At 45.8% G+C, this 24,229-nt stretch overlaps 82 pseudogenes; all 82 read left to right on the forward strand.

Moving 5' to 3' along the window:
- Positions 1-177: 177 nt before the first annotated feature.
- On the forward strand, positions 178-296 carry LOC140091534 (5S ribosomal RNA; annotated as a pseudogene).
- Positions 297-366: 70 nt separating this feature from the next.
- On the forward strand, positions 367-485 carry LOC140094046 (5S ribosomal RNA; annotated as a pseudogene).
- A 448-nt stretch (positions 486-933) lies between these two features.
- On the forward strand, positions 934-1,052 carry LOC140085790 (5S ribosomal RNA; annotated as a pseudogene).
- Positions 1,053-1,122: 70 nt separating this feature from the next.
- LOC140079029 (5S ribosomal RNA) lies at positions 1,123-1,241 on the forward strand (annotated as a pseudogene).
- A 70-nt stretch (positions 1,242-1,311) lies between these two features.
- On the forward strand, positions 1,312-1,430 carry LOC140085364 (5S ribosomal RNA; annotated as a pseudogene).
- A 70-nt stretch (positions 1,431-1,500) lies between these two features.
- LOC140081309 (5S ribosomal RNA) lies at positions 1,501-1,619 on the forward strand (annotated as a pseudogene).
- Positions 1,620-1,689: 70 nt separating this feature from the next.
- On the forward strand, positions 1,690-1,808 carry LOC140087175 (5S ribosomal RNA; annotated as a pseudogene).
- Positions 1,809-1,878: 70 nt separating this feature from the next.
- Positions 1,879-1,997, forward strand: LOC140087528 (5S ribosomal RNA; annotated as a pseudogene).
- A 259-nt stretch (positions 1,998-2,256) lies between these two features.
- On the forward strand, positions 2,257-2,375 carry LOC140085791 (5S ribosomal RNA; annotated as a pseudogene).
- A 70-nt stretch (positions 2,376-2,445) lies between these two features.
- Positions 2,446-2,564, forward strand: LOC140098752 (5S ribosomal RNA; annotated as a pseudogene).
- Positions 2,565-2,811: 247 nt separating this feature from the next.
- LOC140083770 (5S ribosomal RNA) lies at positions 2,812-2,930 on the forward strand (annotated as a pseudogene).
- A 70-nt stretch (positions 2,931-3,000) lies between these two features.
- LOC140088062 (5S ribosomal RNA) lies at positions 3,001-3,119 on the forward strand (annotated as a pseudogene).
- Positions 3,120-3,378: 259 nt separating this feature from the next.
- Positions 3,379-3,497, forward strand: LOC140083208 (5S ribosomal RNA; annotated as a pseudogene).
- Positions 3,498-3,567: 70 nt separating this feature from the next.
- On the forward strand, positions 3,568-3,686 carry LOC140094047 (5S ribosomal RNA; annotated as a pseudogene).
- A 448-nt stretch (positions 3,687-4,134) lies between these two features.
- On the forward strand, positions 4,135-4,253 carry LOC140085792 (5S ribosomal RNA; annotated as a pseudogene).
- A 70-nt stretch (positions 4,254-4,323) lies between these two features.
- LOC140079040 (5S ribosomal RNA) lies at positions 4,324-4,442 on the forward strand (annotated as a pseudogene).
- Positions 4,443-4,512: 70 nt separating this feature from the next.
- LOC140088017 (5S ribosomal RNA) lies at positions 4,513-4,631 on the forward strand (annotated as a pseudogene).
- A 259-nt stretch (positions 4,632-4,890) lies between these two features.
- Positions 4,891-5,009, forward strand: LOC140085793 (5S ribosomal RNA; annotated as a pseudogene).
- Positions 5,010-5,457: 448 nt separating this feature from the next.
- Positions 5,458-5,576, forward strand: LOC140086610 (5S ribosomal RNA; annotated as a pseudogene).
- Positions 5,577-5,646: 70 nt separating this feature from the next.
- LOC140088018 (5S ribosomal RNA) lies at positions 5,647-5,765 on the forward strand (annotated as a pseudogene).
- Positions 5,766-6,024: 259 nt separating this feature from the next.
- On the forward strand, positions 6,025-6,143 carry LOC140085794 (5S ribosomal RNA; annotated as a pseudogene).
- A 448-nt stretch (positions 6,144-6,591) lies between these two features.
- LOC140086622 (5S ribosomal RNA) lies at positions 6,592-6,710 on the forward strand (annotated as a pseudogene).
- A 70-nt stretch (positions 6,711-6,780) lies between these two features.
- LOC140096531 (5S ribosomal RNA) lies at positions 6,781-6,899 on the forward strand (annotated as a pseudogene).
- A 259-nt stretch (positions 6,900-7,158) lies between these two features.
- LOC140083209 (5S ribosomal RNA) lies at positions 7,159-7,277 on the forward strand (annotated as a pseudogene).
- Positions 7,278-7,347: 70 nt separating this feature from the next.
- LOC140094048 (5S ribosomal RNA) lies at positions 7,348-7,466 on the forward strand (annotated as a pseudogene).
- Positions 7,467-7,725: 259 nt separating this feature from the next.
- LOC140096286 (5S ribosomal RNA) lies at positions 7,726-7,844 on the forward strand (annotated as a pseudogene).
- Positions 7,845-8,103: 259 nt separating this feature from the next.
- Positions 8,104-8,222, forward strand: LOC140086634 (5S ribosomal RNA; annotated as a pseudogene).
- Positions 8,223-8,292: 70 nt separating this feature from the next.
- On the forward strand, positions 8,293-8,411 carry LOC140096532 (5S ribosomal RNA; annotated as a pseudogene).
- Positions 8,412-8,670: 259 nt separating this feature from the next.
- Positions 8,671-8,789, forward strand: LOC140083210 (5S ribosomal RNA; annotated as a pseudogene).
- A 70-nt stretch (positions 8,790-8,859) lies between these two features.
- Positions 8,860-8,978, forward strand: LOC140094050 (5S ribosomal RNA; annotated as a pseudogene).
- Positions 8,979-9,237: 259 nt separating this feature from the next.
- Positions 9,238-9,356, forward strand: LOC140096288 (5S ribosomal RNA; annotated as a pseudogene).
- A 448-nt stretch (positions 9,357-9,804) lies between these two features.
- On the forward strand, positions 9,805-9,923 carry LOC140096289 (5S ribosomal RNA; annotated as a pseudogene).
- A 70-nt stretch (positions 9,924-9,993) lies between these two features.
- On the forward strand, positions 9,994-10,112 carry LOC140085795 (5S ribosomal RNA; annotated as a pseudogene).
- A 259-nt stretch (positions 10,113-10,371) lies between these two features.
- On the forward strand, positions 10,372-10,490 carry LOC140087177 (5S ribosomal RNA; annotated as a pseudogene).
- Positions 10,491-10,560: 70 nt separating this feature from the next.
- On the forward strand, positions 10,561-10,679 carry LOC140086646 (5S ribosomal RNA; annotated as a pseudogene).
- A 259-nt stretch (positions 10,680-10,938) lies between these two features.
- LOC140083212 (5S ribosomal RNA) lies at positions 10,939-11,057 on the forward strand (annotated as a pseudogene).
- A 70-nt stretch (positions 11,058-11,127) lies between these two features.
- LOC140095132 (5S ribosomal RNA) lies at positions 11,128-11,246 on the forward strand (annotated as a pseudogene).
- Positions 11,247-11,694: 448 nt separating this feature from the next.
- Positions 11,695-11,813, forward strand: LOC140085797 (5S ribosomal RNA; annotated as a pseudogene).
- Positions 11,814-11,883: 70 nt separating this feature from the next.
- LOC140101837 (5S ribosomal RNA) lies at positions 11,884-12,002 on the forward strand (annotated as a pseudogene).
- Positions 12,003-12,261: 259 nt separating this feature from the next.
- On the forward strand, positions 12,262-12,380 carry LOC140101838 (5S ribosomal RNA; annotated as a pseudogene).
- A 70-nt stretch (positions 12,381-12,450) lies between these two features.
- On the forward strand, positions 12,451-12,569 carry LOC140095983 (5S ribosomal RNA; annotated as a pseudogene).
- Positions 12,570-12,639: 70 nt separating this feature from the next.
- On the forward strand, positions 12,640-12,758 carry LOC140097641 (5S ribosomal RNA; annotated as a pseudogene).
- A 70-nt stretch (positions 12,759-12,828) lies between these two features.
- On the forward strand, positions 12,829-12,947 carry LOC140101839 (5S ribosomal RNA; annotated as a pseudogene).
- A 70-nt stretch (positions 12,948-13,017) lies between these two features.
- On the forward strand, positions 13,018-13,136 carry LOC140085799 (5S ribosomal RNA; annotated as a pseudogene).
- A 70-nt stretch (positions 13,137-13,206) lies between these two features.
- LOC140101840 (5S ribosomal RNA) lies at positions 13,207-13,325 on the forward strand (annotated as a pseudogene).
- A 259-nt stretch (positions 13,326-13,584) lies between these two features.
- LOC140083213 (5S ribosomal RNA) lies at positions 13,585-13,703 on the forward strand (annotated as a pseudogene).
- Positions 13,704-13,773: 70 nt separating this feature from the next.
- Positions 13,774-13,892, forward strand: LOC140095133 (5S ribosomal RNA; annotated as a pseudogene).
- A 70-nt stretch (positions 13,893-13,962) lies between these two features.
- LOC140094051 (5S ribosomal RNA) lies at positions 13,963-14,081 on the forward strand (annotated as a pseudogene).
- A 448-nt stretch (positions 14,082-14,529) lies between these two features.
- LOC140085800 (5S ribosomal RNA) lies at positions 14,530-14,648 on the forward strand (annotated as a pseudogene).
- A 70-nt stretch (positions 14,649-14,718) lies between these two features.
- On the forward strand, positions 14,719-14,837 carry LOC140079052 (5S ribosomal RNA; annotated as a pseudogene).
- A 70-nt stretch (positions 14,838-14,907) lies between these two features.
- Positions 14,908-15,026, forward strand: LOC140085365 (5S ribosomal RNA; annotated as a pseudogene).
- Positions 15,027-15,096: 70 nt separating this feature from the next.
- Positions 15,097-15,215, forward strand: LOC140081310 (5S ribosomal RNA; annotated as a pseudogene).
- A 70-nt stretch (positions 15,216-15,285) lies between these two features.
- On the forward strand, positions 15,286-15,404 carry LOC140087178 (5S ribosomal RNA; annotated as a pseudogene).
- Positions 15,405-15,474: 70 nt separating this feature from the next.
- Positions 15,475-15,593, forward strand: LOC140087529 (5S ribosomal RNA; annotated as a pseudogene).
- Positions 15,594-15,852: 259 nt separating this feature from the next.
- Positions 15,853-15,971, forward strand: LOC140085801 (5S ribosomal RNA; annotated as a pseudogene).
- Positions 15,972-16,041: 70 nt separating this feature from the next.
- Positions 16,042-16,160, forward strand: LOC140098753 (5S ribosomal RNA; annotated as a pseudogene).
- A 70-nt stretch (positions 16,161-16,230) lies between these two features.
- Positions 16,231-16,349, forward strand: LOC140078556 (5S ribosomal RNA; annotated as a pseudogene).
- Positions 16,350-16,419: 70 nt separating this feature from the next.
- LOC140083214 (5S ribosomal RNA) lies at positions 16,420-16,538 on the forward strand (annotated as a pseudogene).
- Positions 16,539-16,608: 70 nt separating this feature from the next.
- On the forward strand, positions 16,609-16,727 carry LOC140095134 (5S ribosomal RNA; annotated as a pseudogene).
- A 637-nt stretch (positions 16,728-17,364) lies between these two features.
- Positions 17,365-17,483, forward strand: LOC140085802 (5S ribosomal RNA; annotated as a pseudogene).
- A 70-nt stretch (positions 17,484-17,553) lies between these two features.
- On the forward strand, positions 17,554-17,672 carry LOC140082191 (5S ribosomal RNA; annotated as a pseudogene).
- A 70-nt stretch (positions 17,673-17,742) lies between these two features.
- Positions 17,743-17,861, forward strand: LOC140085366 (5S ribosomal RNA; annotated as a pseudogene).
- Positions 17,862-17,931: 70 nt separating this feature from the next.
- On the forward strand, positions 17,932-18,050 carry LOC140081311 (5S ribosomal RNA; annotated as a pseudogene).
- A 70-nt stretch (positions 18,051-18,120) lies between these two features.
- LOC140087179 (5S ribosomal RNA) lies at positions 18,121-18,239 on the forward strand (annotated as a pseudogene).
- A 70-nt stretch (positions 18,240-18,309) lies between these two features.
- Positions 18,310-18,428, forward strand: LOC140094201 (5S ribosomal RNA; annotated as a pseudogene).
- A 259-nt stretch (positions 18,429-18,687) lies between these two features.
- Positions 18,688-18,806, forward strand: LOC140085803 (5S ribosomal RNA; annotated as a pseudogene).
- Positions 18,807-18,876: 70 nt separating this feature from the next.
- On the forward strand, positions 18,877-18,995 carry LOC140098754 (5S ribosomal RNA; annotated as a pseudogene).
- Positions 18,996-19,242: 247 nt separating this feature from the next.
- LOC140083781 (5S ribosomal RNA) lies at positions 19,243-19,361 on the forward strand (annotated as a pseudogene).
- A 70-nt stretch (positions 19,362-19,431) lies between these two features.
- LOC140088063 (5S ribosomal RNA) lies at positions 19,432-19,550 on the forward strand (annotated as a pseudogene).
- Positions 19,551-19,809: 259 nt separating this feature from the next.
- On the forward strand, positions 19,810-19,928 carry LOC140083215 (5S ribosomal RNA; annotated as a pseudogene).
- A 448-nt stretch (positions 19,929-20,376) lies between these two features.
- LOC140085804 (5S ribosomal RNA) lies at positions 20,377-20,495 on the forward strand (annotated as a pseudogene).
- Positions 20,496-20,565: 70 nt separating this feature from the next.
- LOC140079063 (5S ribosomal RNA) lies at positions 20,566-20,684 on the forward strand (annotated as a pseudogene).
- A 70-nt stretch (positions 20,685-20,754) lies between these two features.
- Positions 20,755-20,873, forward strand: LOC140088019 (5S ribosomal RNA; annotated as a pseudogene).
- Positions 20,874-21,132: 259 nt separating this feature from the next.
- LOC140094758 (5S ribosomal RNA) lies at positions 21,133-21,251 on the forward strand (annotated as a pseudogene).
- Positions 21,252-21,699: 448 nt separating this feature from the next.
- LOC140086658 (5S ribosomal RNA) lies at positions 21,700-21,818 on the forward strand (annotated as a pseudogene).
- Positions 21,819-21,888: 70 nt separating this feature from the next.
- Positions 21,889-22,007, forward strand: LOC140096533 (5S ribosomal RNA; annotated as a pseudogene).
- A 259-nt stretch (positions 22,008-22,266) lies between these two features.
- On the forward strand, positions 22,267-22,385 carry LOC140083216 (5S ribosomal RNA; annotated as a pseudogene).
- Positions 22,386-22,455: 70 nt separating this feature from the next.
- LOC140094052 (5S ribosomal RNA) lies at positions 22,456-22,574 on the forward strand (annotated as a pseudogene).
- Positions 22,575-23,211: 637 nt separating this feature from the next.
- Positions 23,212-23,330, forward strand: LOC140085805 (5S ribosomal RNA; annotated as a pseudogene).
- A 259-nt stretch (positions 23,331-23,589) lies between these two features.
- On the forward strand, positions 23,590-23,708 carry LOC140087180 (5S ribosomal RNA; annotated as a pseudogene).
- Positions 23,709-23,778: 70 nt separating this feature from the next.
- LOC140091804 (5S ribosomal RNA) lies at positions 23,779-23,897 on the forward strand (annotated as a pseudogene).
- Positions 23,898-23,967: 70 nt separating this feature from the next.
- On the forward strand, positions 23,968-24,086 carry LOC140096534 (5S ribosomal RNA; annotated as a pseudogene).
- The last annotated feature ends 143 nt before the right edge of the window (positions 24,087-24,229 follow it).

A 24,229-nucleotide genomic window follows, 5' to 3' on the forward strand; every position in this document is an offset into this window, starting at 1 on the left:
TCTAAGCTGAATGTTCGTGCTCTTGTCGGATCACAGCAGCGATGCGGCTTAAGGCTTGGCAAGTACCAGCATGGGAGACTGGCTGCGAATTCCAAGTTCCGTTGACCTTTTTGAACCTGAAAATTGTGTTAGTTTCTCTATGAGATAGTAAAAGAAGGTTCAAACTGAACAGCTGCTGTCAAAGGCCATTCTAAGCTGAATGTGCCTGCTCTCATCAGATCGCAGCAGCAATGCAGCTTAAGGCTTGGCAAGTACCAGCATGGGAGACTGGCTGGGAATCCCAAGTTCTGTTGACCTTTTTGAACCTGAAAATTGTTAGTTTCTCTGTCAAAGATGGTAAAAGAAGGTTCAAATTGAACAGCTGCTGTCAACGGCCATTCTAAGCTGAATGTGCCTGCTCTCGTCAGATGGCAGCAGCAATGCAGCTTAAGGCTTGGCAAGTACCAGCATGGGAGACTGGCTGGGAATCCCAAGTTCTGTTGACCTTTTTGAACCTGAAAATTGTTAGTTTCTCTGTCAAAGATGGTAAAAGAAGGTTCAAATTGAACAGCTGCTGTCAACGGCCATTCTAAGCTGAATGTGCCTGCTCTCGTCAGATGGCAGCAGCAATGCAGCTTAAGGCTTGGCAAGTACCAGCATGGGAGACTGGCTGGGAATCCCAAGTTCTGTTGAGCTTTTTGAACCTGAAAATTGTGTTAGTTTCTCTATGAGATAGTAAAAGAAGGTTCAAATTGAACAGCTGCTGTCAACGGCCATTCTAAGCTGAATGTGCGTGCTCTTGTCGGATCACAGCAGCGATGCGGCTTAAGGCTTGGCAAGTACCAGCATGGGAGACTGGCTGCGAATTCCAAGTTCCGTTGACCTTTTTGAACCTGAAAATTGTGTTAGTTTCTCTATGAGATAGTAAAAGAAGGTTCAAACTGAACAGCTGCTGTCAACGGCCATTCTAAGCTGAATGTGCCTGCTCTCGTCAGATCGCAGCATCAATGCAGCTTAAGGCTTGGCAAGTACCAGCATGGGAGACTGGCTGGGAATCCCAAGTTCTGTTGACCTATTTGAACCTGAAAATTGTTAGTTTCTCTGTCAAAGATGGTAAAAGAAGGTTCAAATTGAACAGCTGCTGTCAACGGCCATTCTAAGCTGAATGTGCCTGCTCTCGTCAGATCGCAGCAGCAATGCAGCTTAAGGCTTGGCAAGTACCAGCATGGGAGACTGGCTGGGAATACCAAGTTCCGTTGACCTTTTTGAACCTGAAAATTGTGTTAGTTTCTCTATGAGATAGTAAAAGAAGGTTCAAACTGAACAGCTGCTGTCAACGGCCATTCTAAGCTGAATGTGCCTGCTCTCGTCAGATCGCAGCAGCAATGCAGCGTAAGGCTTGGCAAGTACCAGCATGGGAGACTGGCTGGGAATCCCAAGTACTGTTGACCTTTTTGAACCTGAAAATTGTGTTAGTTTTTCTATGAGATAGTAAAAGAAGGTTCAAATTGAACAGCTGCTGTCAACGGCCATTCTAAGCTGAATGTGCCTGCTCTCGTCAGATCGCAGCAGCAATGCAGCTTAAGGCTTGGCAAGTACCAGCATGGGAGACTGGCTGGGAATCCCAAGTTCTGTTGACCTTTTTGAACCTGAAAATTGTGTTAGTTTCTCTATGAGATAGTAAAAGAAGGTTCAAATTGAACAGCTGCTGTCAACGGCCATTCTAAGCTGAATGTGCCTGCTCTCGTCAGATCGCAGCAACAATGCAGCTTAAGGCTTGGCAAGTACAAGCATGGGAGACTGGCTGGGAATCCCAAGTTCTGTTGACCTTTTTGAACCTGAAAATTGTTAGTTTCTCTGTCAAAGATGGTAAAAGAAGGTTCAAATTGAACAGCTGCTGTCAACGGCCATTCTAAGCTGAATGTGCCTGCTCTCGACAGATCGCAGCAGCAATGCAGCTTAAGGCTTGGCAAGTACCAGCATGGGAGACTGGCTGGGAATCCCAAGTTCCGTTGACCTTTTTGAACCTGAAAATTGTGTTAGTTTCTCTATGAGATAGTAAAAGAAGGTTCAAATTGAACAGCTGCTGTCAACGGCCATTCTAAGCTGAATGTGCGTGCTCTTGTCGGATCACAGCAGCGATACGGCTTAAGGCTTGGCAAGTACCAGCATGGGAGACTGGCTGCGAATTCCAAGTTCCGTTGACCTTTTTGAACCTGAAAATTGTGTTAGTTTCTCTATGAGATAGTAAAAGAAGGTTCAAACTGAACAGCTGCTGTCAACGGCCATTCTAAGCTGAATGTGCCTGCTCTCGTCAGATCGCAGCATCAATGCAGCTTAAGGCTTGGCAAGTACCAGCATGGGAGACTGGCTGGGAATCCCAAGTTCTGTTGACCTTTTTGAACCTGAAAATTGTTAGTTTCTCTGTCAAAGATGGTAAAAGAAGGTTCAAATTGAACAGCTGCTGTCAACGGCCATTCTAAGCTGAATGTGCCTGCTCTCGTCAGATGGCAGCAGCAATGCAGCTTAAGGCTTGGCAAGTACAAGCATGGGAGACTGGCTGGGAATCCCAAGTTCTGTTGACCTTTTTGAACCTGAAAATTGTGTAAGTTTCTCTATGAGATAGTAAAAGAAGGTTCAAATTGAACAGTTGCTGTCAACGGCCATTCTAAGCTGAATGTGCCTGCTCTCGTCAGATCGCAGCAACAATGCAGCTTAAGGCTTGGCAAGTACAAGGCTGGGAATCCCAAGTTCTGTTGACCTTTTTGAACCTGAAAATTGTTAGTTTCTCTGTCAAAGATGGTAAAAGAAGGTTCAAATGGAACAGCTGCTGTCAACGGCCATTCTAAGCTGAATATGCCTGCTCTCATCAGATCGCAGCAGCAATGCAGCTTAAGGCTTGGCAAGTACCAGCATGGGAGACTGGCTGGGAATCCCAAGTTCCGTTGACCTTTTTGAACCTGAAAATTGTGTTAGTTTCTCTATGAGATAGTAAAAGAAGGTTCAAACTGAACAGCTGCTGTCAACGGCCATTCTAAGCTGAATGTGCCCGCTCTCGTCAGATCGCAGCAGCAATGCAGCTTAAGGCTTGGCAAGTACCAGCATGGGAGACTGGCTGGGAATCCCAAGTTCCGTTGACCTTTTTGAACCTGAAAATTGTGTTAGTTTCTCTATGAGATAGTAAAAGAAGGTTCAAATTGAACAGCTGCTGTCAACGGCCATTCTAAGCTGAATGTGCGTGCTCTTGTCGGATCACAGCAGCGATGCGGCTTAAGGCTTGGCAAGTACCAGCATGGGAGACTGGCTGCGAATTCCAAGTTCCGTTGACCTTTTTGAACCTGAAATTTGTGTTAGTTTCTCTATGAGATAGTAAAAGAAGGTTCAAACTGAACAGCTGCTGTCAACGGCCATTCTAAGCTGAATGTGCCTGCTCTCATCAGATCGCAGCATCAATGCAGCTTAAGGCTTGGCAAGTACCAGCATGGGAGACTGGCTGGGAATCCCAAGTTCTGTTGACCTTTTTGAACCTGAAAATTGTTAGTTTCTCTGTCAAAGATGGTAAAAGAAGGTTCAAATTGAACAGCTGCTGTCAACGGCCATTCTAAGCTGAATGTGCCTGCTCTCGTCAGATGGCAGCAGCAATGCAGCTTAAGGCTTGGCAAGTACCAGCATGGGAGACTGGCTGGGAATCCCAAGTTCTGTTGACCTTTTTGAACCTGAAAATTGTTAGTTTCTCTGTCAAAGATGGTAAAAGAAGGTTCAAATTGAACAGCTGCTGTCAACGGCCATTCTAAGCTGAATGTGCCTGCTCTCGTCAGATGGCAGCAGCAATGCAGCTTAAGGCTTGGCAAGTACCAGCATGGGAGACTGGCTGGGAATCCCAAGTTCTGTTGAGCTTTTTGAACCTGAAAATTGTGTTAGTTTCTCTATGAGATAGTAAAAGAAGGTTCAAATTGAACAGCTGCTGTCAACGGCCATTCTAAGCTGAATGTGCGTGCTCTTGTCGGATCACAGCAGCGATGCGGCTTAAGGCTTGGCAAGTACCAGCATGGGAGACTGGCTGCGAATTCCAAGTTCCGTTGACCTTTTTGAACCTGAAAATTGTGTTAGTTTCTCTATGAGATAGTAAAAGAAGGTTCAAACTGAACAGCTGCTGTCAACGGCCATTCTAAGCTGAATGTGCCTGCTCTCGTCAGATCGCAGCATCAATGCAGCTTAAGGCTTGGCAAGTACCAGCATGGGAGACTGGCTGGGAATCCCAAGTTCTGTTGACCTATTTGAACCTGAAAATTGTTAGTTTCTCTGTCAAAGATGGTAAAAGAAGGTTCAAATTGAACAGCTGCTGTCAACGGCCATTCTAAGCTGAATGTGCCTGCTCTCGTCAGATCGCAGCAGCAATGCAGCTTAAGGCTTGGCAAGTACCAGCATGGGAGACTGGCTGGGAATACCAAGTTCCGTTGACCTTTTTGAACCTGAAAATTGTGTTAGTTTCTCTATGAGATAGTAAAAGAAGGTTCAAACTGAACAGCTGCTGTCAACGGCCATTCTAAGCTGAATGTGCCTGCTCTCGTCAGATCACAGCAGCAATGCAGCTTAAGGCTTGGCAAGTACCAGCATGGGAGACTGGCTGGGAATCCCAAGTTCCGTTGACCTTTTTGAACCTGAAAATTGTGTTAGTTTCTCTATGAGATAGTAAAAGAAGGTTCAAATTGAACAGCTGCTGTCAACGGCCATTCTAAGCTGAATGTGCGTGCTCTTGTCGGATCACAGCAGCGATGCGGCTTAAGGCTTGGCAAGTACCAGCATGGGAGACTGGCTGCGAATTCCAAGTTCCGTTGACCTTTTTGAACCTGAAAATTGTGTTAGTTTCTCTATGAGATAGTAAAAGAAGGTTCAAACTGAACAGCTGCTGTCAACGGCCATTCTAAGCTGAATGTGCCTGCTCTCGTCAGATCGCAGCATCAATGCAGCTTAAGGCTTGGCAAGTACCAGCATGGGAGACTGGCTGGGAATCCCAAGTTCTGTTGACCTTTTTGAACCTGAAAATTGTTAGTTTCTCTGTCAGAGATGGTAAAAGAAGGTTCAAATTGAACAGCTGCTGTCAACGGCCATTCTAAGCTGAATGTGCCTGCTCTCGCCAGATGGCAGCAGCAATGAAGCTTAAGGCTTGGCAAGTACAAGCATGGGAGACTGGCTGGGAATCCCAAGTTCTGTTGACCTTTTTGAACCTGAAAATTGTCTTAGTTTCTCTATGAGATAGTAAAAGAAGGTTCAAATTGAACAGCTGCTGTGAACGGCCATTCGAAGCTGAATGTGCCTGCTCTCGTCAGATCGCAGCAACAATGCAGCTTAAGGCTTGGCAAGTACAAGCATGGGAGACTGGCTGGGAATCCCAAGTTCTGTTGACCTTTTTGAACCTGAAAATTGTTAGTTTCTCTGTCAAAGATGGTAAAAGAAGGTTCAAATGGAACAGCTGCTGTCAACGGCCATTCTAAGCTGAATATGCCTGCTCTCGTCAGATCGCAGCAGCAATGCAGCTTAAGGCTTGGCAAGTACCAGCATGGGAGACTGGCTGGGAATACCAAGTTCCGTTGACCTTTTTGAACCTGAAAATTGTGTTAGTTTCTCTATGAGATAGTAAAAGAAGGTTCAAACTGAACAGCTGCTGTCAACGGCCATTCTAAGCTGAATGTGCCTGCTCTCGTCAGATCACAGCAGCAATGCAGCTTAAGGCTTGGCAAGTACCAGCATGGGAGACTGGCTGGGAATCCCAAGTTCCGTTGACCTTTTTGAACCTGAAAATTGTGTTAGTTTCTCTATGAGATAGTAAAAGAAGGTTCAAATTGAACAGCTGCTGTCAACGGCCATTCTAAGCTGAATGTGCGTGCTCTTGTCGGATCACAGCAGCGATGCGGCTTAAGGCTTGGCAAGTACCAGCATGGGAGACTGGCTGCGAATTCCAAGTTCCGTTGACCTTTTTGAACCTGAAAATTGTGTTAGTTTCTCTATGAGATAGTAAAAGAAGGTTCAAACTGAACAGCTGCTGTCAACGGCCATTCTAAGCTGAATGTGCCTGCTCTCGTCAGATCGCAGCATCAATGCAGCTTAAGGCTTGGCAAGTACCAGCATGGGAGACTGGCTGGGAATCCCAAGTTCTGTTGACCTTTTTGAACCTGAAAATTGTTAGTTTCTCTGTCAGAGATGGTAAAAGAAGGTTCAAATTGAACAGCTGCTGTCAACGGCCATTCTAAGCTGAATGTGCCTGCTCTCGCCAGATGGCAGCAGCAATGAAGCTTAAGGCTTGGCAAGTACAAGCATGGGAGACTGGCTGGGAATCCCAAGTTCTGTTGACCTTTTTGAACCTGAAAATTGTCTTAGTTTCTCTATGAGATAGTAAAAGAAGGTTCAAATTGAACAGCTGCTGTGAACGGCCATTCGAAGCTGAATGTGCCTGCTCTCGTCAGATCGCAGCAACAATGCAGCTTAAGGCTTGGCAAGTACAAGCATGGGAGACTGGCTGGGAATCCCAAGTTCTGTTGACCTTTTTGAACCTGAAAATTGTTAGTTTCTCTGTCAAAGATGGTAAAAGAAGGTTCAAATGGAACAGCTGCTGTCAACGGCCATTCTAAGCTGAATATGCCTGCTCTCGTCAGATCGCAGCAGCAATGCAGCTTAAGGCTTGGCAAGTACCAGCATGGGAGACTGGCTGGGAATACCAAGTTCCGTTGACCTTTTTGAACCTGAAAATTGTGTTAGTTTCTCTATGAGATATTAAAAGAAGGTTCAAACTGAAGAGCTGCTGTCAACGGCCATTCTAAGCTGAATGTGCCCGCTCTCGTCAGATCACAGCAGCAATGCAGCTTAAGGCTTGGCAAGTACCAGCATGGGAGACTGGCTGGGAATCCCAAGTTCCGTTGACCTTTTTGAACCTGAAAATTGTGTTAGTTTCTCTATGAGATAGTAAAAGAAGGTTCAAATTGAACAGCTGCTGTCAACGGCCATTCTAAGCTGAATGTGCGTGCTCTTGTCGGATCACAGCAGCGATGCGGCTTAAGGCTTGGCAAGTACCAGCATGGGAGACTGGCTGCGAATTCCAAGTTCCGTTGACCTTTTTGAACCTGAAAATTGTGTTAGTTTCTCTATGAGATAGTAAAAGAAGGTTCAAACTGAACAGCTGCTGTCAACGGCCATTCTAAGCTGAATGTGCCTGCTCTCATCAGATCGCAGCATCAATGCAGCTTAAGGCTTGGCAAGTACCAGCATGGGAGACTGGCTGGGAATCCCAAGTTCTGTTGACCTTTTTGAACCTGAAAATTGTTAGTTTCTCTGTCAAAGATGGTAAAAGAAGGTTCAAATTGAACAGCTGCTGTCAACGGCCATTCTAAGCTGAATGTGCCTGCTCTCGTCAGATGGCAGCAGCAATGCAGCTTAAGGCTTGGCAAGTACCAGCATGGGAGACTGGCTGGGAATCCCAAGTTCTGTTGACCTTTTTGAACCTGAAAATTGTTAGTTTCTCTGTCAAAGATGGTAAAAGAAGGTTCAAATTGAACAGCTGCTGTCAACGGCCATTCTAAGCTGAATGTGCCTGCTCTCGTCAGATGGCAGCAGCAATGCAGCTTAAGGCTTGGCAAGTACCAGCATGGGAGACTGGCTGGGAATCCCAAGTTCTGTTGAGCTTTTTGAACCTGAAAATTGTGTTAGTTTCTCTATGAGATAGTAAAAGAAGGTTCAAATTGAACAGCTGCTGTCAACGGCCATTCTAAGCTGAATGTGCGTGCTCTCGTCAGATCACAGCAGCAATGCAGCTTAAGGCTTGGCAAGTACCAGCATGGGAGACTGGCTGGGAATCCCAAGTTCCGTTGACCTTTTTGAACCTGAAAATTGTGTTAGTTTCTCTATGAGATAGTAAAAGAAGGTTCAAATTGAACAGCTGCTGTCAACGGCCATTCTAAGCTGAATGTGCGTGCTCTTGTCGGATCACAGCAGCGATGCGGCTTAAGGCTTGGCAAGTACCAGCATGGGAGACTGGCTGCGAATTCCAAGTTCCGTTGACCTTTTTGAACCTGAAAATTGTGTTAGTTTCTCTATGAGATAGTAAAAGAAGGTTCAAATTGAACAGCTGCTGTCAACGGCCATTCTAAGCTGAATATGCCTGCTCTCGTCAGATCGCAGCAGCAATGCAGCTTAAGGCTTGGCAAGTACCAGCATGGGAGACTGGCTGGGAATACCAAGTTCCGTTGACCTTTTTGAACCTGAAAATTGTGTTAGTTTCTCTATGAGATATTAAAAGAAGGTTCAAACTGAACAGCTGCTGTCAACGGCCATTCTAAGCTGAATGTGCCCGCTCTCGTCAGATCACAGCAGCAATGCAGCTTAAGGCTTGGCAAGTACCAGCATGGGAGACTGGCTGGGAATCCCAAGTTCCGTTGACCTTTTTGAACCTGAAAATTGTGTTAGTTTCTCTATGAGATAGTAAAAGAAGGTTCAAATTGAACAGCTGCTGTCAACGGCCATTCTAAGCTGAATGTGCGTGCTCTTGTCGGATCACAGCAGCGATGCGGCTTAAGGCTTGGCAAGTACCAGCATGGGAGACTGGCTGCGAATTCCAAGTTCCGTTGACCTTTTTGAACCTGAAAATTGTGTTAGTTTCTCTATGAGATAGTAAAAGAAGGTTCAAACTGAACAGCTGCTGTCAACGGCCATTCTAAGCTGAATGTGCCTGCTCTCATCAGATCGCAGCATCAATGCAGCTTAAGGCTTGGCAAGTACCAGCATGGGAGACTGGCTGGGAATCCCAAGTTCTGTTGACCTTTTTGAACCTGAAAATTGTTAGTTTCTCTGTCAAAGATGGTAAAAGAAGGTTCAAATTGAACAGCTGCTGTCAACGGCCATTCTAAGCTGAATGTGCCTGCTCTCGTCAGATGGCAGCAGCAATGCAGCTTAAGGCTTGGCAAGTACCAGCATGGGAGACTGGCTGGGAATCCCAAGTTCTGTTGACCTTTTTGAACCTGAAAATTGTTAGTTTCTCTGTCAAAGATGGTAAAAGAAGGTTCAAATTGAACAGCTGCTGTCAACGGCCATTCTAAGCTGAATGTGCCTGCTCTCGTCAGATGGCAGCAGCAATGCAGCTTAAGGCTTGGCAAGTACCAGCATGGGAGACTGGCTGGGAATCCCAAGTTCTGTTGAGCTTTTTGAACCTGAAAATTGTGTTAGTTTCTCTATGAGATAGTAAAAGAAGGTTCAAATTGAACAGCTGCTGTCAACGGCCATTCTAAGCTGAATGTGCGTGCTCTCGTCAGATCACAGCAGCAATGCAGCTTAAGGCTTGGCAAGTACCAGCATGGGAGACTGGCTGGGAATCCCAAGTTCCGTTGACCTTTTTGAACCTGAAAATTGTGTTAGTTTCTCTATGAGATAGTAAAAGAAGGTTCAAATTGAACAGCTGCTGTCAACGGCCATTCTAAGCTGAATGTGCGTGCTCTTGTCGGATCACAGCAGCGATGCGGCTTAAGGCTTGGCAAGTACCAGCATGGGAGACTGGCTGGGAATCCCAAGTTCTGTTGACCTTTTTGAACCTGAAAATTGTTAGTTTCTCTGTCAAAGATGGTAAAAGAAGGTTCAAATTGAACAGCTGCTGTCAACGGCCATTCTAAGCTGAATGTGCCTGCTCTCGTCAGATGGCAGCAGCAATGCAGCCTAAGGCTTGGCAAGTACCAGCATGGGAGACTGGCTGGGAATCCCAAGTTCTGTTGAGCTTTTTGAACCTGAAAATTGTGTTAGTTTCTCTATGAGATAGTAAAAGAAGGTTCAAATTGAACAGCTGCTGTCAACGGCCATTCTAAGCTGAATGTGCGTGCTCTCGTCAGATCACAGCAGCAATGCAGCTTAAGGCTTGGCAAGTACCAGCATGGGAGACTGGCTGGGAATCCCAAGTTCCGTTGACCTTTTTGAACCTGAAAATTGTGTTAGTTTCTCTATGAGATAGTAAAAGAAGGTTCAAATTGAACAGCTGCTGTCAACGGCCATTCTAAGCTGAATGTGCCTGCTCTCGTCAGATCGCAGCATCAATGCAGCTTAAGGCTTGGCAAGTACCAGCATGGGAGACTGGCTGGGAATCCCAAGTTCTGTTGACCTATTTGAACCTGAAAATTGTTAGTTTCTCTGTCAGAGATGGTAAAAGAAGGTTCAAATTGAACAGCTGCTGTCAACGGCCATTCTAAGCTGAATGTGCCTGCTCTCGCCAGATGGCAGCAGCAATGCAGCTTAAGGCTTGGCAAGTACAAGCATGGGAGACTGGCTGGGAATCCCAAGTTCTGTTGACCTTTTTGAACCTGAAAATTGTGTTAGTTTCTCTATGAGATAGTAAAAGAAGGTTCAAATTGAACAGCTGCTGTCAACGGCCATTCTAAGCTGAATGTGCCTGCTCTCGTCAGATCGCAGCAACAATGCAGCTTAAGGCTTGGCAAGTACAAGCATGGGAGACTGGCTGGGAATCCCAAGTTCTGTTGACCTTTTTGAACCTGAAAATTGTTAGTTTCTCTGTCAAAGATGGTAAAAGAAGGTTCAAATGGAACAGCTGCTGTCAACGGCCATTCTAAGCTGAATATGCCTGCTCTCGTCAGATCGCAGCAGCAATGCAGCTTAAGGCTTGGCAAGTACCAGCATGGGAGACTGGCTGGGAATACCAAGTTCCGTTGACCTTTTTGAACCTGAAAATTGTGTTAGTTTCTCTATGAGATAGTAAAAGAAGGTTCAAATTGAACAGCTGCTGTCAACGGCCATTCTAAGCTGAATGTGCGTGCTCTTGTCGGATCACAGCAGCGATGCGGCTTAAGGCTTGGCAAGTACCAGCATGGGAGACTGGCTGCGAATTCCAAGTTCCGTTGACCTTTTTGAACCTGAAAATTGTGTTAGTTTCTCTATGAGATAGTAAAAGAAGGTTCAAACTGAACAGCTGCTGTCAACGGCCATTCTAAGCTGAATGTGCCTGCTCTCATCAGATCGCAGCATCAATGCAGCTTAAGGCTTGGCAAGTACCAGCATGGGAGACTGGCTGGGAATCCCAAGTTCTGTTGACCTTTTTGAACCTGAAAATTGTTAGTTTCTCTGTCAAAGATGGTAAAAGAAGGTTCAAATTGAACAGCTGCTGTCAACGGCCATTCTAAGCTGAATGTGCCTGCTCTCGTCAGATGGCAGCAGCAATGCAGCTTAAGGCTTGGCAAGTACCAGCATGGGAGACTGGCTGGGAACCCCAAGTTCTGTTGACCTTTTTGAACCTGAAAATTGTTAGTTTCTCTGTCAAAGATGGTAAAAGAAGGTTCAAATTGAACAGCTGCTGTCAACGGCCATTCTAAGCTGAATGTGCCTGCTCTCGTCAGATGGCAGCAGCAATGCAGCTTAAGGCTTGGCAAGTACCAGCATGGGAGACTGGCTGGGAATCCCAAGTTCTGTTGAGCTTTTTGAACCTGAAAATTGTGTTAGTTTCTCTATGAGATAGTAAAAGAAGGTTCAAATTGAACAGCTGCTGTCAACGGCCATTCTAAGCTGAATGTGCGTGCTCTTGTCGGATCACAGCAGCGATGCGGCTTAAGGCTTGGCAAGTACCAGCATGGGAGACTGGCTGCGATTTCCAAGTTCTGTTGACCTTTTTGAACCTGAAAATTGTGTTAGTTTCTCTATGAGATAGTAAAAGAAGGTTCAAACTGAACAGCTGCTGTCAACGGCCATTCTAAGCTGAATGTGCCTGCTCTCGTCAGATCGCAGCATCAATGCAGCTTAAGGCTTGGCAAGTACCAGCATGGGAGACTGGCTGGGAATCCCAAGTTCTGTTGACCTTTTTGAACCTGAAAATTGTTAGTTTCTCTGTCAAAGAAGGTAAAAGAAGGTTCAAATTGAACAGCTGCTGTCAACGGCCATTCTAAGCTGAATGTGCCTGCTCTCGTCAGATCGCAGCAGCAATGCAGCTTAAGGCTTGGCAAGTACCAGCATGGGAGACTGGCTGGGAATCCCAAGTTCCGTTGACCTTTTTGAACCTGAAAATTGTGTTAGTTTCTCTATGAGATAGTAAAAGAAGGTTCAAATTGAACAGCTGCTGTCAACGGCCATTCTAAGCTGAATGTGCGTGCTCTTGTCGGATCACAGCAGCGATGCGGCTTAAGGCTTGGCAAGTACCAGCATGGGAGACTGGCTGCGAATCCCAAGTTCCGTTGACCTTTTTGAACCTGAAAATTGTGTTAGTTTCTCTATGAGATAGTAAAAGAAGGTTCAAATTGAACAGCTGCTGTCAACGGCCATTCTAAGCTGAATGTGCCTGCTCTCGTCAGATCGCAGCAGCAATGCAGCTTAAGGCTTGGCAAGTACCAGCATGGGAGACTGGCTGGGAATCCCAAGTTCCGTTGACCTTTTTGAACCTGAAAATTGTTAGTTTCTCTGTCAAAGATGGTAAAAGAAGGTTCAAATTGAACAGCTGCTGTCAACGGCCATTCTAAGCTGAATGTGCCTGCCCTCGTCAGATCGCAGCAGCAATGCAGCTTAAGGCTTGGCAAGTACCAGCATGGGAGACTGGCTGCGAATTCCAAGTTCCGTTGACCTTTTTGAACCTGAAAATTGTGTTAGTTTCTCTATGAGATAGTAAAAGAAGGTTCAAACTGAACAGCTGCTGTCAACGGCCATTGTAAGCTGAATGTGCCTGCTCTCGTCAGATCGCAGCATCAATGCAGCTTAAGGCTTGGCAAGTACCAGCATGGGAGACTGGCTGGGAATCCCAAGTTCTGTTGACCTTTTTGAACCTGAAAATTGTTAGTTTCTCTGTCAAAGATGGTAAAAGAAGGTTCAAATTGAACAGCTGCTGTCAACGGCCATTCTAAGCTGAATGTGCCTGCTCTCGTCAGATCGCAGCAGCAATGCAGCTTAAGGCTTGGCAAGTACCAGCATGGGAGACTGGCTGGGAATCCCAAGTTCCGTTGACCTTTTTGAACCTGAAAATTGTGTTAGTTTCTCTATGAGATAGTAAAAGAAGGTTCAAACTGAACAGCTGCTGTCAACGGCCATTCTAAGCTGAATGTGCCTGCTCTCGTCAGATCGCAGCATCAATGCAGCTTAAGGCTTGGCAAGTACCAGCATGGGAGACTGGCTGGGAATCCCAAGTTCTGTTGACCTTTTTGAACCTGAAAATTGTTAGTTTCTCTGTCAAAGAAGGTAAAAGAAGGTTCAAATTGAACAGCTGCTGTCAACGGCCATTCTAAGCTGAATGTGCCTGCTCTCGTCAGATCGCAGCAGCAATGCAGCTTAAGGCTTGGCAAGTACCAGCATGGGAGACTGGCTGGGAATCCCAAGTTCCGTTGACCTTTTTGAACCTGAAAATTGTGTTAGTTTCTCTATGAGATAGTAAAAGAAGGTTCAAATTGAACAGCTGCTGTCAACGGCCATTCTAAGCTGAATGTGCGTGCTCTTGTCGGATCACAGCAGCGATGCGGCTTAAGGCTTGGCAAGTACCAGCATGGGAGACTGGCTGCGAATTCCAAGTTCCGTTGACCTTTTTGAACCTGAAAATTGTGTTAGTTTCTCTATGAGATAGTAAAAGAAGGTTCAAACTGAACAGCTGCTGTCAACGGCCATTCTAAGCTGAATGTGCCTGCTCTCATCAGATCGCAGCATCAATGCAGCTTAAGGCTTGGCAAGTACCAGCATGGGAGACTGGCTGGGAATCCCAAGTTCTGTTGACCTTTTTGAACCTGAAAATTGTTAGTTTCTCTGTCAAAGATGGTAAAAGAAGGTTCAAATTGAACAGCTGCTGTCAACGGCCATTCTAAGCTGAATGTGCCTGCTCTCGTCAGATGGCAGCAGCAATGCAGCTTAAGGCTTGGCAAGTACCAGCATGGGAGACTGGCTGGGAACCCCAAGTTCTGTTGACCTTTTTGAACCTGAAAATTGTTAGTTTCTCTGTCAAAGATGGTAAAAGAAGGTTCAAATTGAACAGCTGCTGTCAACGGCCATTCTAAGCTGAATGTGCCTGCTCTCGTCAGATGGCAGCAGCAATGCAGCTTAAGGCTTGGCAAGTACCAGCATGGGAGACTGGCTGGGAATCCCAAGTTCTGTTGACCTTTTTGAACCTGAAAATTGTTAGTTTCTCTGTCAAAGATGGTAAAAGAAGGTTCAAATTGAACAGCTGCTGTCAACGGCCATTCTAAGCTGAATGTGCCTGCTCTCGTCAGATGGCAGCAGCAATGCAGCTTAAGGCTTGGCAAGTACCAGCATGGGAGACTGGCTGGGAATCCCAAGTTCTGTTGAGCTTTTTGAACCTGAAAATTGTGTTAGTTTCTCTATGAGATAGTAAAAGAAGGTTCAAATTGAACAGCTGCTGTCAACGGCCATTCTAAGCTGAATGTGCGTGCTCTTGTCGGATCACAGCAGCGATGCGGCTTAAGGCTTGGCAAGTACCAGCATGGGAGACTGGCTGCGAATTCCAAGTTCCGTTGACCTTTTTGAACCTGAAAATTGTGTTAGTTTCTCTATGAGATAGTAAAAGAAGGTTCAAACTGAACAGCTGCTGTCAACGGCCATTCTAAGCTGAATGTGCCTGCTCTCGTCAGATCGCAGCATCAATGCAGCTTAAGGCTTGGCAAGTACCAGCATGGGAGACTGGCTGGGAATCCCAAGTTCTGTTGACCTATTTGAACCTGAAAATTGTTAGTTTCTCTGTCAAAGATGGTAATAGAAGGTTCAAATTGAACAGCTGCTGTCAACGGCCATTCTAAGCTGAATGTGCCTGCTCTCGTCAGATCGCAGCAGCAATGCAGCTTAAGGCTTGGCAAGTACCAGCATGGGAGACTGGCTGGGAATACCAAGTTCCGTTGACCTTTTTGAACCTGAAAATTGTGTTAGTTTCTCTATGAGATAGTAAAAGAAGGTTCAAATTGAACAGCTGCTGTCAACGGCCATTCTAAGCTGAATGTGCCTGCTCTCGTCAGATCGCAGCAGCAATGCAGCGTAAGGCTTGGCAAGTACCAGCATGGGAGACTGGCTGGGAATCCCAAGTACTGTTGACCTTTTTGAACCTGAAAATTGTGTTAGTTTTTCTATGAGATAGTAAAAGAAGGTTCAAATTGAACAGCTGCTGTCAACGGCCATTCTAAGCTGAATGTGCCTGCTCTCGTCAGATCGCAGCAGCAATGCAGCTTAAGGCTTGGCAAGTACCAGCATGGGAGACTGGCTGGGAATCCCAAGTTCTGTTGACCTTTTTGAACCTGAAAATTGTGTTAGTTTCTCTATGAGATAGTAAAAGAAGGTTCAAATTGAACAGCTGCTGTCAACGGCCATTCTAAGCTGAATGTGCCTGCTCTCGTCAGATCGCAGCAACAATGCAGCTTAAGGCTTGGCAAGTACAAGCATGGGAGACTGGCTGGGAATCCCAAGTTCTGTTGACCTTTTTGAACCTGAAAATTGTTAGTTTCTCTGTCAAAGATGGTAAAAGAAGGTTCAAATTGAACAGCTGCTGTCAACGGCCATTCTAAGCTGAATGTGCCTGCTCTCGACAGATCGCAGCAGCAATGCAGCTTAAGGCTTGGCAAGTACCAGCATGGGAGACTGGCTGGGAATCCCAAGTTCCGTTGACCTTTTTGAACCTGAAAATTGTGTTAGTTTCTCTATGAGATAGTAAAAGAAGGTTCAAATTGAACAGCTGCTGTCAACGGCCATTCTAAGCTGAATGTGCGTGCTCTTGTCGGATCACAGCAGCGATACGGCTTAAGGCTTGGCAAGTACCAGCATGGGAGACTGGCTGCGAATTCCAAGTTCCGTTGACCTTTTTGAACCTGAAAATTGTGTTAGTTTCTCTATGAGATAGTAAAAGAAGGTTCAAACTGAACAGCTGCTGTCAACGGCCATTCTAAGCTGAATGTGCCTGCTCTCGTCAGATCGCAGCATCAATGCAGCTTAAGGCTTGGCAAGTACCAGCATGGGAGACTGGCTGGGAATCCCAAGTTCTGTTGACCTTTTTGAACCTGAAAATTGTTAGTTTCTCTGTCAAAGATGGTAAAAGAAGGTTCAAATTGAACAGCTGCTGTCAACGGCCATTCTAAGCTGAATGTGCCTGCTCTCGTCAGATGGCAGCAGCAATGCAGCTTAAGGCTTGGCAAGTACAAGCATGGGAGACTGGCTGGGAATCCCAAGTTCTGTTGACCTTTTTGAACCTGAAAATTGTGTAAGTTTCTCTATGAGATAGTAAAAGAAGGTTCAAATTGAACAGCTGCTGTCAACGGCCATTCTAAGCTGAATGTGCCTGCTCTCGTCAGATCGCAGCAACAATGCAGCTTAAGGCTTGGCAAGTACCAGCATGGGAGACTGGCTGGGAATCCCAAGTTCTGTTGACCTTTTTGAACCTGAAAATTGTTAGTTTCTCTGTCAAAGATGGTAAAAGAAGGTTCAAATTGAACAGCTGCTGTCAACGGCCATTCTAAGCTGAATGTGCCTGCTCTCATCAGATCGCAGCATCAATGCAGCTTAAGGCTTGGCAAGTACCAGCATGGGAGACTGGCTGGGAATCCCAAGTTCTGTTGACCTTTTTGAACCTGAAAATTGTTAGTTTCTCTGTCAAAGATGGTAAAAGAAGGTTCAAATTGAACAGCTGCTGTCAACGGCCATTCTAAGCTGAATGTGCCTGCTCTCGTCAGATGGCAGCAGCAATGCAGCTTAAGGCTTGGCAAGTACCAGCATGGGAGACTGGCTGGGAACCCCAAGTTCTGTTGACCTTTTTGAACCTGAAAATTGTTAGTTTCTCTGTCAAAGATGGTAAAAGAAGGTTCAAATTGAACAGCTGCTGTCAACGGCCATTCTAAGCTGAATGTGTCTGCTCTCGTCAGATGGCAGCAGCAATGCAGCTTAAGGCTTGGCAAGTACCAGCATGGGAGACTGGCTGGGAATCCCAAGTTCTGTTGACCTTTTTGAACCTGAAAATTGTTAGTTTCTCTGTCAAAGATGGTAAAAGAAGGTTCAAATTGAACAGCTGCTGTCAACGGCCATTCTAAGCTGAATGTGCCTGCTCTCGTCAGATGGCAGCAGCAATGCAGCTTAAGGCTTGGCAAGTACCAGCATGGGAGACTGGCTGGGAATCCCAAGTTCTGTTGAGCTTTTTGAACCTGAAAATTGTGTTAGTTTCTCTATGAGATAGTAAAAGAAGGTTCAAATTGAACAGCTGCTGTCAACGGCCATTCTAAGCTGAATGTGCGTGCTCTTGTCGGATCACAGCAGCGATGCGGCTTAAGGCTTGGCAAGTACCAGCATGGGAGACTGGCTGCGAATTCCAAGTTCCGTTGACCTTTTTGAACCTGAAAATTGTGTTAGTTTCTCTATGAGATAGTAAAAGAAGGTTCAAACTGAACAGCTGCTGTCAACGGCCATTCTAAGCTGAATGTGCCTGCTCTCGTCAGATCGCAGCATCAATGCAGCTTAAGGCTTGGCAAGTACCAGCATGGGAGACTGGCTGGGAATCCCAAGTTCTGTTGACCTATTTGAACCTGAAAATTGTTAGTTTCTCTGTCAAAGATGGTAAAAGAAGGTTCAAATTGAACAGCTGCTGTCAACGGCCATTCTAAGCTGAATGTGCCTGCTCTCGTCAGATCGCAGCAGCAATGCAGCTTAAGGCTTGGCAAGTACCAGCATGGGAGACTGGCTGGGAATACCAAGCTCCGTTGACCTTTTTGAACCTGAAAATTGTGTTAGTTTCTCTATGAGATAGTAAAAGAAGGTTCAAATTGAACAGCTGCTGTCAACGGCCATTCTAAGCTGAATGTGCCTGCTCTCGTCAGATCGCAGCAGCAATGCAGCGTAAGGCTTGGCAAGTACCAGCATGGGAGACTGGCTGGGAATCCCAAGTACTGTTGACCTTTTTGAACCTGAAAATTGTGTTAGTTTTTCTATGAGATAGTAAAAGAAGGTTCAAATTGAACAGCTGCTGTCAACGGCCATTCTAAGCTGAATGTGCCTGCTCTCGTCAGATCGCAGCAGCAATGCAGCTTAAGGCTTGGCAAGTACCAGCATGGGAGACTGGCTGGGAATCCCAAGTTCTGTTGACCTTTTTGAACCTGAAAATTGTGTTAGTTTCTCTATGAGATAGTAAAAGAAGGTTCAAATTGAACAGCTGCTGTCAACGGCCATTCTAAGCTGAATGTGCCTGCTCTCGTCAGATCGCAGCAACAATGCAGCTTAAGGCTTGGCAAGTACAAGCATGGGAGACTGGCTGGGAATCCCAAGTTCTGTTGACCTTTTTGAACCTGAAAATTGTTAGTTTCTCTGTCAAAGATGGTAAAAGAAGGTTCAAATTGAACAGCTGCTGTCAACGGCCATTCTAAGCTGAATGTGCCTGCTCTCGACAGATCGCAGCAGCAATGCAGCTTAAGGCTTGGCAAGTACCAGCATGGGAGACTGGCTAGGAATCCCAAGTTCCGTTGACCTTTTTGAACCTGAAAATTGTGTTAGTTTCTCTATGAGATAGTAAAAGAAGGTTCAAATTGAACAGCTGCTGTCAACGGCCATTCTAAGCTGAATGTGCGTGCTCTTGTCGGATCACAGCAGCGATACGGCTTAAGGCTTGGCAAGTACCAGCATGGGAGACTGGCTGCGAATTCCAAGTTCCGTTGACCTTTTTGAACCTGAAAATTGTGTTAGTTTCTCTATGAGATAGTAAAAGAAGGTTCAAACTGAACAGCTGCTGTCAACGGCCATTCTAAGCTGAATGTGCCTGCTCTCGTCAGATCGCAGCATCAATGCAGCTTAAGGCTTGGCAAGTACCAGCATGGGAGACTGGCTGGGAATCCCAAGTTCTGTTGACCTTTTTGAACCTGAAAATTGTTAGTTTCTCTGTCAAAGATGGTAAAAGAAGGTTCAAATTGAACAGCTGATGTCAACGGCCATTCTAAGCTGAATGTGCCTGCTCTCGTCAGATGGCAGCAGCAATGCAGCTTAAGGCTTGGCAAGTACAAGCATGGGAGACTGGCTGGGAATCCCAAGTTCTGTTGACCTTTTTGAACCTGAAAATTGTGTAAGTTTCTCTATGAGATAGTAAAAGAAGGTTCAAATTGAACAGCTGCTGTCAACGGCCATTCTAAGCTGAATGTGCCTGCTCTCGTCAGATCGCAGCAACAATGCAGCTTAAGGCTTGGCAAGTACAAGGCTGGGAATCCCAAGTTCTGTTGACCTTTTTGAACCTGAAAATTGTTAGTTTCTCTGTCAAAGATGGTAAAAGAAGGTTCAAATGGAACAGCTGCTGTCAACGGCCATTCTAAGCTGAATATGCCTGCTCTCATCAGATCGCAGCAGCAATGCAGCTTAAGGCTTGGCAAGTACCAGCATGGGAGACTGGCTGGGAATCCCAAGTTCCGTTGACCTTTTTGAACCTGAAAATTGTGTTAGTTTCTCTATGAGATAGTAAAAGAAGGTTCAAACTGAACAGCTGCTGTCAACGGCCATTCTAAGCTGAATGTGCCCGCTCTCGTCAGATCGCAGCAGCAATGCAGCTTAAGGCTTGGCAAGTACCAGCATGGGAGACTGGCTGGGAATCCCAAGTTCCGTTGACCTTTTTGAACCTGAAAATTGTGTTAGTTTCTCTATGAGATAGTAAAAGAAGGTTCAAATTGAACAGCTGCTGTCAACGGCCATTCTAAGCTGAATGTGCGTGCTCTTGTCGGATCACAGCAGCGATGCGGCTTAAGGCTTGGCAAGTACCAGCATGGGAGACTGGCTGCGAATTCCAAGTTCCGTTGACCTTTTTGAACCTGAAAATTGTGTTAGTTTCTCTATGAGATAGTAAAAGAAGGTTCAAACTGAACAGCTGCTGTCAACGGCCATTCTAAGCTGAATGTGCCTGCTCTCATCAGATCGCAGCATCAATGCAGCTTAAGGCTTGGCAAGTACCAGCATGGGAGACTGGCTGGGAATCCCAAGTTCTGTTGACCTTTTTGAACCTGAAAATTGTTAGTTTCTCTGTCAAAGATGGTAAAAGAAGGTTCAAATTGAACAGCTGCTGTCAACGGCCATTCTAAGCTGAATGTGCCTGCTCTCGTCAGATGGCAGCAGCAATGCAGCTTAAGGCTTGGCAAGTACCAGCATGGGAGACTGGCTGGGAATCCCAAGTTCTGTTGAGCTTTTTGAACCTGAAAATTGTGTTAGTTTCTCTATGAGATAGTAAAAGAAGGTTCAAATTGAACAGCTGCTGTCAACGGCCATTCTAAGCTGAATGTGCGTGCTCTTGTCGGATCACAGCAGCGATGCGGCTTAAGGCTTGGCAAGTACCAGCATGGGAGACTGGCTGCGAATTCCAAGTTCCGCTGACCTTTTTGAACCTGAAAATTGTGTTAGTTTCTCTATGAGATAGTAAAAGAAGGTTCAAACTGAACAGCTGCTGTCAACGGCCATTCTAAGCTGAATGTGCCTGCTCTCGTCAGATCGCAGCATCAATGCAGCTTAAGGCTTGGCAAGTACCAGCATGGGAGACTGGCTGGGAATCCCAAGTTCTGTTGACCTATTTGAACCTGAAAATTGTTAGTTTCTCTGTCAAAGATGGTAAAAGAAGGTTCAAATTGAACAGCTGCTGTCAACGGCCATTCTAAGCTGAATGTGCCTGCTCTCGTCAGATCGCAGCAGCAATGCAGCTTAAGGCTTGGCAAGTACCAGCATGGGAGACTGGCTGGGAATACCAAGTTCCGTTGACCTTTTTGAACCTGAAAATTGTGTTAGTTTCTCTATGAGATAGTAAAAGAAGGTTCAAACTGAACAGCTGCTGTCAACGGCCATTCTAAGCTGAATGTGCCTGCTCTCGTCAGATCACAGCAGCAATGCAGCTTAAGGCTTGGCAAGTACCAGCATGGGAGACTGGCTGGGAATCCCAAGTTCCGTTGACCTTTTTGAACCTGAAAATTGTGTTAGTTTCTCTATGAGATAGTAAAAGAAGGTTCAAATTGAACAGCTGCTGTCAACGGCCATTCTAAGCTGAATGTGCGTGCTCTTGTCGGATCACAGCAGCGATGCGGCTTAAGGCTTGGCAAGTACCAGCATGGGAGACTGGCTGCGAATTCCAAGTTCCGTTGACCTTTTTGAACCTGAAAATTGTGTTAGTTTCTCTATGAGATAGTAAAAGAAGGTTCAAACTGAACAGCTGCTGTCAACGGCCATTCTAAGCTGAATGTGCCTGCTCTCGTCAGATCGCAGCATCAATGCAGATTAAGGCTTGGCAAGTACCAGCATGGGAGACTGGCTGGGAATCCCAAGTTCTGTTGACCTTTTTGAACCTGAAAATTGTTAGTTTCTCTGTCAGAGATGGTAAAAGAAGGTTCAAATTGAACAGCTGCTGTCAACGGCCATTCTAAGCTGAATGTGCCTGCTCTCGCCAGATGGCAGCAGCAATGAAGCTTAAGGCTTGGCAAGTACAAGCATGGGAGACTGGCTGGGAATCCCAAGTTCTGTTGACCTTTTTGAACCTGAAAATTGTGTTAGTTTCTCTATGAGATAGTAAAAGAAGGTTCAAATTGAACAGCTGCTGTGAACGGCCATTCGAAGCTGAATGTGCCTGCTCTCGTCAGATCGCAGCAACAATGCAGCTTAAGGCTTGGCAAGTACAAGCATGGGAGACTGGCTGGGAATCCCAAGTTCTGTTGACCTTTTTGAACCTGAAAATTGTTAGTTTCTCTGTCAAAGATGGTAAAAGAAGGTTCAAATGGAACAGCTGCTGTCAACGGCCATTCTAAGCTGAATATGCCTGCTCTCGTCAGATCGCAGCAGCAATGCAGCTTAAGGCTTGGCAAGTACCAGCATGGGAGACTGGCTGGGAATACCAAGTTCCGTTGACCTTTTTGAACCTGAAAATTGTGTTAGTTTCTCTATGAGATATTAAAAGAAGGTTCAAACTGAACAGCTGCTGTCAACGGCCATTCTAAGCTGAATGTGCCCGCTCTCGTCAGATCACAGCAGCAATGCAGCTTAAGGCTTGGCAAGTACCAGCATGGGAGACTGGCTGGGAATCCCAAGTTCCGTTGACCTTTTTGAACCTGAAAATTGTGTTAGTTTCTCTATGAGATAGTAAAAGAAGGTTCAAATTGGACAGCTGCTGTCAACGGCCATTCTAAGCTGAATGTGCGTGCTCTTGTCGGATCACAGCAGCGATGCGGCTTAAGGCTTGGCAAGTACCAGCATGGGAGACTGGCTGCGAATTCCAAGTTCCGTTGACCTTTTTGAACCTGAAAATTGTGTTAGTTTCTCTATGAGATAGTAAAAGAAGGTTCAAACTGAACAGCTGCTGTCAACGGCCATTCTAAGCTGAATGTGCCTGCTCTCATCAGATCGCAGCATCAATGCAGCTTAAGGCTTGGCAAGTACCAGCATGGGAGACTGGCTGGGAATCCCAAGTTCTGTTGACCTTTTTGAACCTGAAAATTGTTAGTTTCTCTGTCAAAGATGGTAAAAGAAGGTTCAAATTGAACAGCTGCTGTCAACGGCCATTCTAAGCTGAATGTGCCTGCTCTCGTCAGATGGCAGCAGCAATGCAGCTTAAGGCTTGGCAAGTACCAGCATGGGAGACTGGCTGGGAATCCCAAGTTCTGTTGACCTTTTTGAACCTGAAAATTGTTAGTTTCTCTGTCAAAGATGGTAAAAGAAGGTTCAAATTGAACAGCTGCTGTCAACGGCCATTCTAAGCTGAATGTGCCTGCTCTCGTCAGATGGCAGCAGCAATGCAGCTTAAGGCTTGGCAAGTACCAGCATGGGAGACTGGCTGGGAATCCCAAGTTCTGTTGAGCTTTTTGAACCTGAAAATTGTGTTAGTTTCTCTATGAGATAGTAAAAGAAGGTTCAAATTGAACAGCTGCTGTCAACGGCCATTCTAAGCTGAATGTGCGTGCTCTCGTCAGATCACAGCAGCAATGCAGCTTAAGGCTTGGCAAGTACCAGCATGGGAGACTGGCTGAGAATCCCAAGTTCCGTTGACCTTTTTGAACCTGAAAATTGTGTTAGTTTCTCTATGAGATAGTAAAAGAAGGTTCAAATTGAACAGCTGCTGTCAACGGCCATTCTAAGCTGAATGTGCGTGCTCTTGTCGGATCACAGCAGCGATGCGGCTTAAGGCTTGGCAAGTACCAGCATGGGAGACTGGCTGCGAATTCCAAGTTCCGTTGACCTTTTTGAACCTGAAAATTGTGTTAGTTTCTCTATGAGATAGTAAAAGAAGGTTCAAACTGAACAGCTGCTGTCAACGGCCATTCTAAGCTGAATGTGCCTGCTCTCGTCAGATCGCAGCATCAATGCAGCTTAAGGCTTGGCAAGTACCAGCATGGGAGACTGGCTGGGAATCCCAAGTTCTGTTGACCTATTTGAACCTGAAAATTGTTAGTTTCTCTGTCAGAGATGGTAAAAGAAGGTTCAAATTGAACAGCTGCTGTCAACGGCCATTCTAAGCTGAATGTGCCTGCTCTCGCCAGATGGCAGCAGCAATGCAGCTTAAGGCTTGGCAAGTACAAGCATGGGAGACTGGCTGGGAATCCCAAGTTCTGTTGACCTTTTTGAACCTGAAAATTGTGTTAGTTTCTCTATGAGATAGTAAAAGAAGGTTCAAATTGAACAGCTGCTGTCAACGGCCATTCTAAGCTGAATGTGCCTGCTCTCGTCAGATCGCAGCAACAATGCAGCTTAAGGCTTGGCAAGTACAAGCATGGGAGACTGGCTGGGAATCCCAAGTTCTGTTGACCTTTTTGAACCTGAAAATTGTTAGTTTCTCTGTCAAAGATGGTAAAAGAAGGTTCAAATGGAACAGCTGCTGTCAACGGCCATTGTAAGCTGAATATGCCTGCTCTCGTCAGATCGCAGCAGCAATGCAGCTTAAGGCTTGGCAAGTACCAGCATGGGAGACTGGCTGGGAATACCAAGTTCCGTTGACCTTTTTGAACCTGAAAATTGTGTTAGTTTCTCTATGAGATAGTAAAAGAAGGTTCAAACTGAACAGCTGCTGTCAACGGCCATTCTAAGCTGAATGTGCCCGCTCTCGTCAGATCACAGCAGCAATGCAGCTTAAGGCTTGGCAAGTACCAGCATGGGAGACTGGCTGGGAATCCCAAGTTCCGTTGACCTTTTTGAACCTGAAAATTGTGTTAGTTTCTCTATGAGATAGTAAAAGAAGGTTCAAATTGAACAGCTGCTGTCAACGGCCATTCTAAGCTGAATGTGCGTGCTCTTGTCGGATCACAGCAGCGATGCGGCTTAAGGCTTGGCA

The sequence above is a fragment of the Engystomops pustulosus genome, chromosome 9 (assembly GCF_040894005.1).
Source record: "Engystomops pustulosus chromosome 9, aEngPut4.maternal, whole genome shotgun sequence".
Taxonomy (NCBI): domain Eukaryota; kingdom Metazoa; phylum Chordata; class Amphibia; order Anura; family Leptodactylidae; genus Engystomops; species Engystomops pustulosus.